The following is a 13,794-nucleotide window of genomic DNA, read 5'->3' as shown; positions in this document are numbered from 1 at the left end:
CCCCCCAAACACACAGGCGGGAAAAACAGGAAAGTATAGGCAATTGTGTCCCCTCCATGTTTTCAGAGGTGGGGGATGGTCCCCTCCCCCCCCCATTCCAAGCTTTGTAAGATATTGGGTCCTGTCCTATATTATGTTGTCCAGCATGATGTCCGGTGGTTTTTAAATAAGTGGTACAGGCCTGCACTAGTTGACTCATTCTAATGGTAACCGCCCGTAGTAGAAGCATCCACGTTGTGGGGCTGGAAACTGGAAGAATCCTGAGCTAATTACCGTCCACAGGGCCCACGGCTGAAGCCTCTGAAGCTTCGCGCATGTGTGAGTGTGCGCACGCGACTGCCAAGAAATTGTGTCCCCCGGTCTCCCCATGTTTTGATAACGATTCCATGCCTGCAACAGAGGATGTACTTCCTGCGGCAGCTGAGGAATCTGCCACAGGTAATGATGGTCCAATTGCAATCTGCCACCGGCAATGATGGTCCAATTCTATACGGCCATCGTAGAGTCTGTCCTCACCTTCTCCATCATGGTCTGGTTTGGCTTAGCCACCAAGCACGACACCTGGAGGCTGCAGCGAATCGTCCGATCAGCTGAGAAGGTTATTGGCTGCAATCTGCCCTCCATTGACGAACTGTACACTGCAAGGGCCAGGAAGCGAGCGGGTAAGATCATCTCTGACTCCCTCTCACCCTGGCCACAAACTCTTTGAATCACTTCCCTCTGGAAGGTGACTCCGGACTGTCAAAGCTGCCACAGCCAGACATAAAAACAGCTTTTTTCCCACGAGTAGTAGCTCTACTCAATAACCAAATATCTGTAGCCTCATTTTGCTCTGGTATTTTATTTAATTCACATGTTTAATTGATAATGTTTTATTATTAATGTTTAATGTTTTATGTGTCATTCCTAACTGTCACTGTATGTCATGTTGTCACTTGTGGGTGGAGCACCAAGGCAAATTCCTTGTATGTGAATACTTGGCCAATAAACTTATTCATTCATTCATTTATTCATTCATTTATTCAACAGAGTTTTATGAAAGTTTCATGTTTCATAAACTCGCTGGAATTCTTTGAGGTTGTAACAAGCAGAGTCCATGAATGGAAACTTGTAAATGTAGTGTATTTGGGTTTCTGGAAGACTTTCAATAAGCTACCACATATATGAAGCATAAGAGCTCATGGTAATAAGGAAAGTGCATGAAGATAATTATCACATAGAAGGCTGATAGTTGGAATAAATGGAAGGTACACAAAATTGCTGGAGGAACTCAGCGGGTGCAGCAGCATCTATGGAGCGAAGGAAATAGGCGACGTTTCGGGCCGAAACCCTTCTTCAGACTGGAATAAATGGTTCTATTCAACAGGCTGGAAGGATATAACTAACAGTGCCACAAGGATCTGTTCTTGGCCTTTGATTATTTATTGTCTATACAGTAAACCCTGTTTTAACGGACATGTTTATAACGGATTTTGGTTGTAGCGGTCTTACCTGTTGACAGCTGCCCATGCCATCCCAAGCTTGTACCGCCTCCCCGGCCACTTGTAGCACCAGTAATATCCATGCCACCCTGGCAACCTGCCCACCCACAGCTTGTGCCACCTGCCTGGCTGCTTGTAGCGCCGAATGCCCCATACCACCCTGGCCCGCCCTCCCAGCTGGACCTACAGCCGGCCAACACTGCTTACCTGGGATGAGAGGGTTGCCCTATCATGAAGTTAAAAAATGTAGCTCTTTATTCTTTGGAGTTTAGAAGAATGAGGGTTGATTTTACTAAAACAGATCAGATGCTAAGGGGGGCGCAGCAGGATATATGTTGAGATGTTTCCGCTGGTGAGTGAGTCTCAAATGACAAGACACGGTTACAAAAAAGGGTGTGGTTATTTCAAACTTAGGCCTGTAGGAATTACTTCTGCAAAAGATGGTGAATCTCCTCCAGATGTTTGTGGAAGCTAGATCACTTGAGTTCAGTTTAGTTTATTGTCACGTGAACTCGGGGACAGTGAAAAGCTTTTGTTGTGTGCTATCGAGTCAGCAAAAGCCAATACATGATTACAATTGAGCCATACAGTGTACAGTGTATTACAGTACATTTACAGTACAGTACAAGGATATTTGAAGTCTTTACAGAAAAGAAAGATAAATTTTTGAAAGACGGGAGAATTGAGGGGTATTTGGAACTAACACAGAAGTGGAACTGTGACCTACAACAGATTTTATTAAATGGTGGGATACGCTTGAGAGGGCATGTGACCTATTCCTATTCCTATTGTTTTAATGATCTTTTCGTGCATTCCAGGGTTTTCGTCATCTGGTACAGTCCTGACAAAATTGGGAAGTGAATTGAGGCATTCTGGGAGCAATGGCCAATTTTAGCAACATGTAAATTGAAGTAAGTTTTTTTTACCTCATATGGTTCTCTCACTGCCTGGCAGAGAACCAGTCTGGTTCTCTGAATCCAAATCTATGCCATTTAGTACTCAGACAACTCCATGTGTGGCGGGTCTCTTGCTAGTGACCGTGGCAATTAGTCATACAGAATATAAACTGTGATCAAGCTGCCCTGAATGCTTCTTCCTGGTCGTGTTTGACATGAAGAATGATAAACTAAACTTGTGACAGTGCTGGTGTAACAAACTGTAAGTTTTCTTGTCTGTGTTTAACCTGGTAGCATGGGACCTGGAAATGGTGTTGAAGGCTTCCAGGCCTGTTCCTTAATGACTGCATGTGGCAATGCTGCCACCTCATGATGTACCCAGGTAGAGTTGCTAGTCAAGAACTTAAATACTTGTCTAAATGGTGGTGACCTCCCAATTTAGACAAGTATTTAAATTCCTGAACAGCGCTTTGCAAGGTTGTTTGGCCTCAAAGTCACTTTTTAGGTCCATGTCTATTGCTGAATAGTCCATCAGGTTTTTATTCTTAATTTATTTGAATGTAGATATTTTGATTGTGTTGTTTACAATGTCATTTCTGAGGAGAGTAAAGAGCTAACTACATTGTTTGGTTCGGAAGTGACATACAGTATATGTCAGCGAAATGTTATCTTTCCATATTTTAACAATGTGAATGTAATAAATGTGGCTATGTAAATCAGTTATACTTCTTTCCAGAGCTATGACTCAAATTAATGTTTTCTTTCCCACAGGCCAACCCCACCCGGAGCGCACTAGTTCTTTTTCTTTTTTTAATATATTTTTTTATTAAAGGTAATCAATTACAATGCTTCAAACAACTTTATATCAAATTAATTCAATTTGCATTAAGTAAAACACTAGTAATACTTATCTACTATTTTTTTAGAAATAATGATAGAGAAAGAATAGAACAGTTATAAATCATTAAGAGAGTGATTAAATAATAATTTGATTATATATAAGAAAGAAAAGAGAAACGAAAAAAAAATAAAAAAAAATTTGAGTAACCACAATATGTATTATTAATAACACTACTACAAGTGATAGTATCAATAAAGACATATATGTTAATTCCAATATAAAAATGAATTATTCTCACCAAATCCCGCAGGGTGCACGCCGAGCTGTGTTGCCAAGAACAGCTACTTCTCTAAATACTGTATATATGGAGACCATATCTGTTCAAAAGAATTATACTTGTCCAATAGGACAAATCTAATTCTTTCCAGATGTAACGTCTCCATCATCTCTGTTGCCCACATTTTGGTTGTGGGGGATAATGTACCCTTCCAAAATTTCAATATGATTTTTTTCCCAATTATCAAACAGTAATCAAAGAAATTTCTTTGATTTACTGTAAGTGATAGATGTAAATCCGGAATTCCCAATATTATTAGCTTTGGGTTAGGGTCCAATTTAACTTTGATGACTTCAGAAATAACTTTAAAAATTTCTGTCCAGTAATAATTCAATTTAGGACATGTAACGAAACTATGTATTAAATTTGCCTCTGCTTTCTTGCACTTATCACAAATAGCGGAGAGATTCGGAAAAATACTATTTAATTTAGTTTTCGAATAATGTAACCTATATAATACTTTAAATTGTATCAGTATATGTCTGGCGTTTAATGAACGCCAGACATATACTGTGTATTCGTTGTAGACTTTCTTCCCAGTTTTCTTTTGTTATAGCCAATCCCATTTCATTTTCCCATGCTTGACGATATATCTACTTTCTAACTCTAATGAGCATCTTGCGTTACTTTGCTGTAGTGCATCCACTCAATTGTTTGAAGTACAGGAGTACCAAGATGGTTCTGATTGTGTGCATTTTCATATGGGTATTTTTGGGCTTATTGGCCAGTCCTATACTAAAGGATGACAGTATCACCAAGGAAAATAATACAACATGTTATCCCGAGGATAACGATAATATTAAAATATACAACATGAATTTAATTTCACTGACAATGGGTTGTATTATACCCTTCTTTATTATCACCATCTGCTACATTTTTGTTGTTAAAACTTTGCTAACCTCAAAGACAGAGCATGAAAAGCAAAATAATTCCCGCAGAAAGGCTATTATAATGATTATCATCGTCATGGTCATATTTCTGGCTAATTTTTTACCCTATCATATTTTGCGGACTGTCCACATTCACATTAGGACCCCGCACAACAAAAACACAACCCATGATAATTGTTTAATTCAGAAAACTGTGGTGGTTACTCTATGTGGTGTAGCAATCAATACCTGTTTGGATCCCCTTTTATATTACTTTGGAGCAGAGTCCTTCAGGAATAAACTTAGAAACCCGAGTACACTGAATAGGCAAATCTGATTTTCTCCTATAATTAATTAATTGAAAGTCTGACATAGTGTGTGGGATTTCTCCTTATTCTACCATAGAAAGCCAAGGATCAATTTCATTGTACTCTGTTACTGACTTGAAACAATTTATTTTAATGTACAGTCATGGTAGTTCTGTAGTCAATGTACAGTCATGGTAACTTATCATTGAATCTCATTCCGGCAATATAATTCCAGACTAACAGGTTACTTAAGTTATTTTTAACTTTTGAAAATAGAAAGCTACAAAGTTTTTATGTAATAACACTTGTAGAATAAGTTGTTTTATATTTTTCCTTTGTAAAAAAAAAACGATCAGACCACGACTTGTGTTTAGGTGGCATTCGCTCCTCCCCATGGACCTCCTCTCCTGATCCAGAGCCATCTCAAGGCCTTCTCCGGGGGTATATCAAGAATGAAGAACTAACGGAAATACAGACTGGTTAAAAAAAAGTACGAGAACTTGGTGAGACTAAAAGCTGACAAAGGCCAAAGACCTAATGATCTACAACTCAGAGTTTTAAAGAGGTGTATTCACAGATTGTGAATGCCTTGGTTATCATCTTCCAAATTTATATAGATTTTGGAATTGTCCCAGTGGGTTGGAATGTAGCAAATTAGAGAGATTGCATAATGTTGGTGCTCAAAAAGACATATGTATCCTTGAGCACTAATCACTGTTAGGTGGAACGAGTGATTAAGAAAACAAATGGTATGTTTCCCTTTAGTTTGGGATGATTTGAACACAGGAGCAATGCAAGGTCTCACAGTCTCTCTGCAATTATAATTCTCTACCCTGGGGCTCTGTTGGCTCAGTTATTGAGTTCATTTGAAACAAAGTTCGATAGATTTCTAGATCGTAAAAGAATGCGGGGAAAGGACAGGAAAATGATGCTGAGGATGATCAACCTTGATCTTGATGAGTAGCAAAGCAGACTCAGAGGGCAAAATGTTCTATTCCTGTTTGTTATCAAACCTTATTTGAACGCACCCAATTTTAATTACCTCACCACTGATGGTCATGCTTCCAGTTGTCAAGATCCTAAACTCTAGAATTTCTTCCTAAAACTTATCTGCCTCTCTACTTTCTGCTTCCTCAGAGCTTACTTGTGAAACAAAGTTTTAGTCAAGCCTCTTAACATGAGTATATCTGGCTCAGTTTGTAACACTACTTTGAAATGTTCTAATTGTTATAAATAAAAGATGTTGCCACTGTTACTGACAATAAAATATTTGGAAAATTTACAATTCTAACATTAAATAATATCTCATCATTCCTTCAGGCTTAGTTATCTATTTTTGAAACTCAGATTTTTGATTTTAATCAGTTCATCTGGTCTTGTAGGTTACAAAAGTCCATATTGCTGACAGACCTAACTAACATATCAGCAGAACTAAAGTACATCCTGCCACCTCCAACGTGATCCCACCACTTGCCACATTTTCCCATCTCCTCCTTTGTCTGTTTTCCGCAGAGACCGCTCCCTCCATCTCCCTGGTCAATTCGTCCCTTCCCACTCAAACCACCCCCTCTCCGGGCACTTTCCCTTGCAACCACAGGAAATGCTAAGTGCTACACTTGTCGCTTAAGGCCCTGTCCCACTTACGTGTCCTTGGCACGCAGATTACGCGACCTAGTCGTCATGTTGAGGTGCAGGGGCATCGTGTGGCCGCGCGGGGCCGGTCCCACTGAGAAGCGCGGAGAGGCACGGAGTTGTGCGCGGTATCGCGCGGTGCTCCGGGATTTTGTACCGAACTAAATCTTCGCGCGCCACCGGCCTGTCGCGTAACTGACGGCCAAAGTGGGACAAGCCCAAGACCCTGGCGCGACGCAACGTCTCACCTCCAACAGCAGCAGAAGCAGGCAAACGATCGTCGAACTCAGCCTGGGGCTCACGGCCGTTGCGGATCCGGTTCCGCCCCCACTTCTACTCCCAGAGCGGGGCCAAGAAAATTAAAGATAGACACGAAATGCAGGAGTAACTCAGCGGGACTGGCAGCATCTCTGGAGAGAAGGAATGGATGACTTTTCGGGTCTAGACCCTTCTTTCAGACTGAAGAAGGGTCTCGACCCGAAACATCACCCATTCCAGAAATTACAGATAGTTGTGAATATAACCCAGCCAATCACACAAACGACCATTGATCACCCATTCATACTAGTTCTATGTCATCCCACTTTCTTGTCCACTCCCTACACGCTAGGAGCAATTTACAAATGCCAATTAACCCATAATCCCGTATGTCTTTGGGATACGGGAGGAACCAGAGCACCAAACCCCACGCAGTCATGGGTCGAATGTGCAAACTCCACACATATAGCACCCAAGGTAAGAATCAAACCTGGGTCTCTGGCACTGTAAAGGGCCTGTCCCATTGTACGAGGTAATTCAAGAGCTCTCCCGAGTTTAAAAAAAAGGGTTAAGCACGTAGAATGTACGTAGCGGGTACGTCGGAGCTCGGGATGTCTCTTAGCGGCTCGTTACGCTAACAGCAGGTACTCGGGAAACGCGGTAAACTTGTGAAGACTCGTGATGATTTTTCAACGTTGAAAAATGCCCACAAGAGCCCCGAGTGCCTACGAGCGGCTATTACCGTAAATCAGGGGAAACTCGGGAGAACTTGAATTAGCTCGTACAGTGGGACAGGCCCATGAGGCAGCAACTCTACCAGCTGTGTCACTATATCGCCCCAGGGTTGGTTAGTGGTGAAGCTAATGAAATCAATGAGTTCTGCATGGGTGCAGGAGGTAACCCCAATGCAATCATTGATGAAGCAGTGAGAGTTGGGGGATAGTACCAGTGTAGACCTAGAACAAGGATTGTTCGATGTCACTGAAAAAGACAGGCATGGATGGGACTATACGAGTGCTCATACTTACATCTTTAACTTGGAGAAAGTGAGAGGAGTCAAAAGAGGGTGAGGCTGCTGAGGCCAAGGATAAATTTGACTGGGCGGAGGAGAGTGTAAGTGGAGGGAAATTGTTTGAGGAAGAATTGAAGGACCTTGAGACCTTCCTGGTGGAGGATGGAGGCGTAAAGGGACTGGTCGTCCATGGTAAAGATGAGGCAATGAGGGCCTAGAATTTGAAAGTTATTGAAGAGTTACAGGCTTGTGAGATGTCGCAGATGTAAGTGGGAAGGGATTGGACAAAGGGGGATAAGATGGAAGATGGAGATGAGTTCTGTGGGGTAGGAGCAGGCAGAGACAACGGGTCTTCTAGTGCAGTCCAGTTTGTGGATTTTGGAAAGGAGATAGAAGTGTGGGAGCGATAAGGTTGGAGACTGTGGAGGGGAGATCACTAGAGGAGATGAGATAAGAAACAGTCTGGGAGATGATGACCAGGTCAAGGGATAGATGCAAGGATGTATCCAAAAGCTTGCTCCTGGTCTCAACACGGTAGTGGTCAGCCTGCAAGACTACAATGGCATCTCTCTTGTTGACGGGTTTAATGACAATGTTGCAGAGTGAGAGGATGGCTGTGCAAAGGGGGTGAGATTGGAATGGGTAAGGTAGAGAAGTCAAGATGTTTGATGTTGTACCAGCAGTTGGAAACAGTTGTAAAGGTCCAGAGAGTGTAGAAAGCTGGCCTGACGAGTCCATGAACAGGGAGTATGTTGGAGACAAGAGAAGGGGTTGTCACTGTATGGTGAGGACCCCTTCCCATAGAAATGGCCAAGTAAGGAGGCAACGGAAAAAGAGTTGTACACAATGCCAGGCCCAGAACTCCTTGAGTTGTGGGCACAGGGGCACAAAGGTAAGGCCTCTGATGAGGACTGACCATTCTGCATCCAAAACTGGGAGGTCAGGAGGGATGGGTGCGGGCTGGGGTCAGAGGGGAGCAGTGGGTTGGAGGGAGGCTCAGGTGAGGTACTGTGGGTATATGATTGGGGCCTGAGAGAGGAGGGGGTTTTGCAGGGTTGTGTAAGGGTGGTAGGAGGAGTAGCATGGTTGGAAAAGGGAGAAAGGCAGCATGATGCGGTGGTGTCATTATTGAGGATTCCTATTGGAAGATAAGAGCAGTAGGACCCAGCAGAGTCAGTAGGGAAGCCAGTCCACATGGTGCTTTTGGAGGTGGCAGTGTGGAGGCCCCCGGAACTGAGCCAAGATTGAATACCTCACAAACTCCAAGATTGATTACCTCACATTTGATCAATGTTCATGGAGAGGATGGTATGACAGTAGAGGAGACATATAGTGGAATCTAGGGAGCAGCTCCAGATGATCATCAGCACTCATTCTTCTCTAGTATCAGGTACAAAATTCTTGCTTTCCATTTGAACGTAGAGCTTGCAGGAAGAATGTGCAAACTGTCCATACTCCATTATACAAGGTGGGATTTGTGCATTCAAGTGGAACAAGGAAAGAGAAATATAGTGATTACTAGACTAAGTGGGTCCCGTTGGGTCCCAGCTTCACACAGGAGGGTTGGTCCCCCGCAATATTCCACCTCTCCATCAATTCCAATATTGCTGGCCAGTGGGGGGGGGGGGGGGGGGGGACTGGAGCACTAGCACGGTGTTGTGGGCCGAAGGGACTGGTTTCCTGAGGGCTAGTATGGACATTGTGGGCAGAATGGATTCTTGGGCTGGCAGCTCAGTCACTGAGACCACTCTTACACACTCACTCACTCACTCACTCACTCACTCACTCACTCACTCACTCACTCACTCACTCACTCACTCACACACACACTCACACTCACACACACATACACTCTCACATACACATACACTCACAAACACACACACACACACACCCATACACTCACAAACACATACACACGCATACACACACACACACACACACACACACACACACACACACACACACACACACACACACACACACACACACACACACACACACACACACACATGCACACGCACACGCACACGCACTCACACTCACACTCACACTCACACACACACACACACACACACTGAGCGCGGCCTCTCCACTTTGAGGCTTCCGCAGTCAGCGACACTTCCGCAATCAGCTCTGCAGTTACCAGAAATTATGCAATCAGCGCGACCTCTGCACACAGCGGAAATTATGCAATCAGTGCAACCTGTCCACTAAGCGGAAGTCATGAAATGAGCGGGACTTTTGAACCAACACAGTCGGACCTAATAAAACATTTATTCCTTCCAAACACAGTCAGACCTAACAAAGCATTGCAGTTTCAAGCACAGGCAGGGAAGCAGGCTAAACAACTCATGGCATTGTCATTAAGGGCTAACAAATCATTTATTGCAAGTACATTGCAGACTCACAGTTCAGTTGATTCACAGCTTAGAATGAGAGTCGTGGCCTCTCCCTCACAATCTTGCAGAGTGACTGAGTCACGTCCAGGCATCCTGGGTTTTATAGTGCTGTCTTAGGCTTTTCCCGGTGGGTCATTTCTGATCTTGAAGAAGGCACGGCTATCTCAGGCTTGCACCTGCAGTTCACTCTTGCCTCAAAAGGATATGATGGCGATCTCTGGCTTGTCCTGGCAGCTCATTCTTGACCGTGAAGGAGATACTGGCAGTCTCGGGCTTCCCCTGGTAGCTCAGCCTTGGCCACGAAAAGGAGGAGGCACAGTCCATACAGTTCACTCTTTGCACTCTGCGTACGGGCAGAGTCCCTCATCTTCAGGGGAGAGGTGAAGAGGCTCTGGCGTTCTGGGGTTTTCCCCAGCCGCTCAGTCTTGGCCTCAAAGGGGGATTCTTAGCTGTCTAAGGCTTGACCTGGCAGCTCAGTCCTGACCTCGAAGAAGAAGCACTGGTTGTCTCAAGTTTGTCCCGGCAGCTCAGTCTGCCTCCAAGCCTGCAAAAGGGGAACACAGCGAGGTGGAAGGTGACCCACTTTCTCTTCTTTCCTTTTTTTCCTCTTTTCTCTCTTTCTTCCTATTTCTTCCTTTCACTTGGTTCCCCTTTCTCCTGCTCCCCCTTTCTCTTCTGCTTTGCATTTCTCACCACTTTCCTTTTCCTCCTCTGGCTGGAACAGGCTTGGTTTTTTAGAAGGATTCTGACGAGGTGCAGGCAGATCAATCCAGTAGTAGCTAATTGGACACAGTTGTAGCTCCTTTGGCTCAGCTCAATCCAGAGCTCTGTCCAAGGTGCTGGTGTTTTCCGGCAGCCAGTCACTGATCGTGTGCTTATCCTGGATTGTCTGCTGCTGGAGATGGGGATCAGAGCAACAAACAAGGGAAAAGGCACTGTCAGAGGGCATAGATTTAAAGGCTGCAATTTGTTTTTACATAAGGGGGTAAATATGTAGAATGTGGTTCCATGGGAAGTGGTTGAAACAGATACCATAGCAGTGTCTAAACAGGCATTTGAGGGAAATAGATCATGTGCAAGCAGATGGGATTAGTTTCAAGGTTGGCACAGACATGGTGAGCTAAAGGCACTGTTCCTCCGCTATATGATTCTATGTTTGATTTTTTAACTTTTTACTTATTCTGAATTCACTTGCTGCCATCCAGTTTTGCTAATATTTTCTGCCGTTTCATATGATACTTTGATTTTTATTCTCCCCTGCATTATCCCATGCCACTGCCTCCTCATTTATTTTTAATTTATTGAACTTATTATCACGAGAACCATCCCGTCAATTCAGTTTAAAGGTCTATCTGTAATCCTACTTATGTGATTAATTAGGTCACTGTGCCAGCACAATTCAAAGGAAGCCCATCCATATCCTCATGGCCGAGTTGTGTGCCCAGTGCCAGGGTTATGAACATCTTATCTTGGCTACAGAAAAACCGTGAGTGGGAGGGATGGAAACAGTTGTGGTCCAAGTAGGCACTATTGACAAATCAGAGTACCGGGGGATTATGAGCTGTTTGAGAATAAATTGAACAGCAGAATTGATTGAAAGAAACAGCATGGAAACTGTCCCTTCAGCCCACAGAGTCCACGCTGACCATCGATCACCCGTTCACACTAGTTCTATGTTATTCCACTTTGTCATCTACTCCCTACACACTGGTGCCAATTTACATGTGGCCAATTAACCTACAAATCCGCATGTCTTTGGGAAGTGGGAGGAAATGTGGTCATAGTGAAAACACGCAAATTCCACACAGACAGCACCCGAGGTCAGGATTGAATTCAGGTCTCTGGCTGTATGAGACGGAAGCTCTACCATCTGATAATCTCCAAGTTATTATCTGAGCTATGTGGAAATTAACAGCGGGTAAATACAATTTAAAAAGTATACTTGTGGCTTAAAGGGAGAGGGGCAAATGAGTTCCTATTCATGCGGCACTGGTATTAGCAATAGGGAAGAATTCGCTTTCAATAAGCGAGTTCGGTATTCTGAAATACGCAAGGAATCATGGGATTTGTCAAAACTCACAAGCGATAAAAACTCTCGGCGGCCGTGCCGTGGCATGGACACAGAGCTGCGCCTCGTCTCTAGCCAGGACGAACCCAGGTCTCCGGCACTGCAATCGCTGCCGAACCGCCAATAAACCATCCCCGTCCCCTCCCGAATATCCACCCCCCCCCATTCGGGGGCGGCCAGAGATGTCAGGAGTCAGACGGGTGCAGCGCCCCTAGGCCCACAGCCAGCGCGGAGAAGCAGCGCTAAATCCAGCTCAACTCTGCCTGTCTCGCCGGGTTAACCTACAGCCCTGCCTGGACTGACGGGATACCAGCCCGGAGCCGTGGAGTTAGCGCTGCTTCTCCGTGCTGGCTGTAAGCCTGGGCCGTCATTCCCGTAAGCCCAGGCAGGGCTGGTTGGTAACCCGGCGAGACAGGCAGAGTTGAGCTGCATTTAACGCTGCATCTCCGCACTGGCTGTGGGCCTGGGGCCGCCTCTCGTGTCTGACTCCCGACGTCTCTGGCCATCCCCTGACGGGGCGGGGGGAGGACACTAGGGAGGGGACGGGGACGGGGACGGGGATGGTCAGGGCTGGTAAACCCCATCTGTATTGACTCCAAAGCCTTCAAAACGAGCACTGCACACGATAATCCAACATGGCCTAACAAATGTTTTAAAGTGAGAGGGGATAACTAGGAACGTATTGTAACAATTTTTCTACTCAGAAAATGAAGGCTAGCAGGACCCTTAGGAGCATTGAAGGCAAGCAAGCTGATCGCCTTCTTTATCACACTATCCATTGGTGTTGTGATTTTTGGGTGATAATGAAGGTGTATGGCAAGCTTGTCTTCATAGGTCGAGGCACTGGGTAATAATAATAATGCCACACCATTTGAATTCACAGATCATTTATAACATGCTAGATCATTTAATAGTACAAACAGAAATAAATATTTGTTTAACAAATGGGTGTTACAGAGACATGGTTGCATGGTGACGTGAACTAGGAACAATGTTACAGGGTATTGAGTGTTCTAAATAGGCAAAAAGGGAAAGGAGGTGAGGTCGTTAATCCAGATAGGTATTGAGGGTGGTGATGAGTAGAAATATAAATGCAGTGGATTGTGATGTGGAATTGATTAGCGTGGAAATATCGAATAATATCGAAATATCGAGGGGGGAGAGAGGGGGAGGGAGGGAGAGGGGGAGGGAGAGATTGAGGGAGAGATTGAGGGAGAGAGAGAGAAAGAGAGGAGAGAGAGAGAGAGAGAGAGAGAGAATATCGAGAGAGAAGAGAGGTAGATGATAGAGAGGGATCGAGGCGAGGCGATAGAGAGCATGATATTGAGATCGATAGCTCTCTTCGCTCTCTATCTCTCTTCTCCTTCTCTCTCTCTCTTCGTTTCCTCTTCTTCTCGCTCTCTCTCTCTTCTCTATCTCTCTTCTTCTTTCTCTCTCTTCTTTTGTTCTCTATTTTCCTTCTATTTCTCTCCTTGAGCATTGTCATTGTTGACATCACACGATGGAACGTTCATCAACGTTCTATGGGCGAGAAGCAGTTTGATTTTTTTGAAATGTTTAATGGTTTTTACCGAAAAAGCAGTGAAAGGATGAACCGAATGTTCTAATTTTACAAACATAAGAGGAGGAGGAAAAACCCTACCGGAATATGTAAAAATTGTTTCGTTTTTGCAAATTTCGGAGGAGG

The 13,794-nt window shown here is 44.3% G+C and overlaps 1 long non-coding RNA gene across 1 annotated transcript in view; it reads left to right on the top strand.

Annotated features, from left to right (window-relative positions):
- LOC116980526 overlaps window positions 1–3,182 on the top strand; it is a 27,852-nt gene extending 24,670 nt beyond the window's left edge. The window contains exons 2-3 of the long non-coding RNA XR_004414001.1: window positions 2,300–2,392; window positions 3,149–3,182. This is a non-coding gene — a long non-coding RNA (uncharacterized LOC116980526). The remainder of the gene's footprint in view (window positions 1–2,299; window positions 2,393–3,148) is intronic.
- The last annotated feature ends 10,612 nt before the right edge of the window (window positions 3,183–13,794 follow it).

This window comes from Amblyraja radiata, chromosome 14, assembly GCF_010909765.2.
Source record: "Amblyraja radiata isolate CabotCenter1 chromosome 14, sAmbRad1.1.pri, whole genome shotgun sequence".
Classification (NCBI taxonomy): Eukaryota; Metazoa; Chordata; class Chondrichthyes; order Rajiformes; family Rajidae; genus Amblyraja; species Amblyraja radiata.
This window is presented reverse-complemented; position numbering and strand designations above follow the sequence as displayed.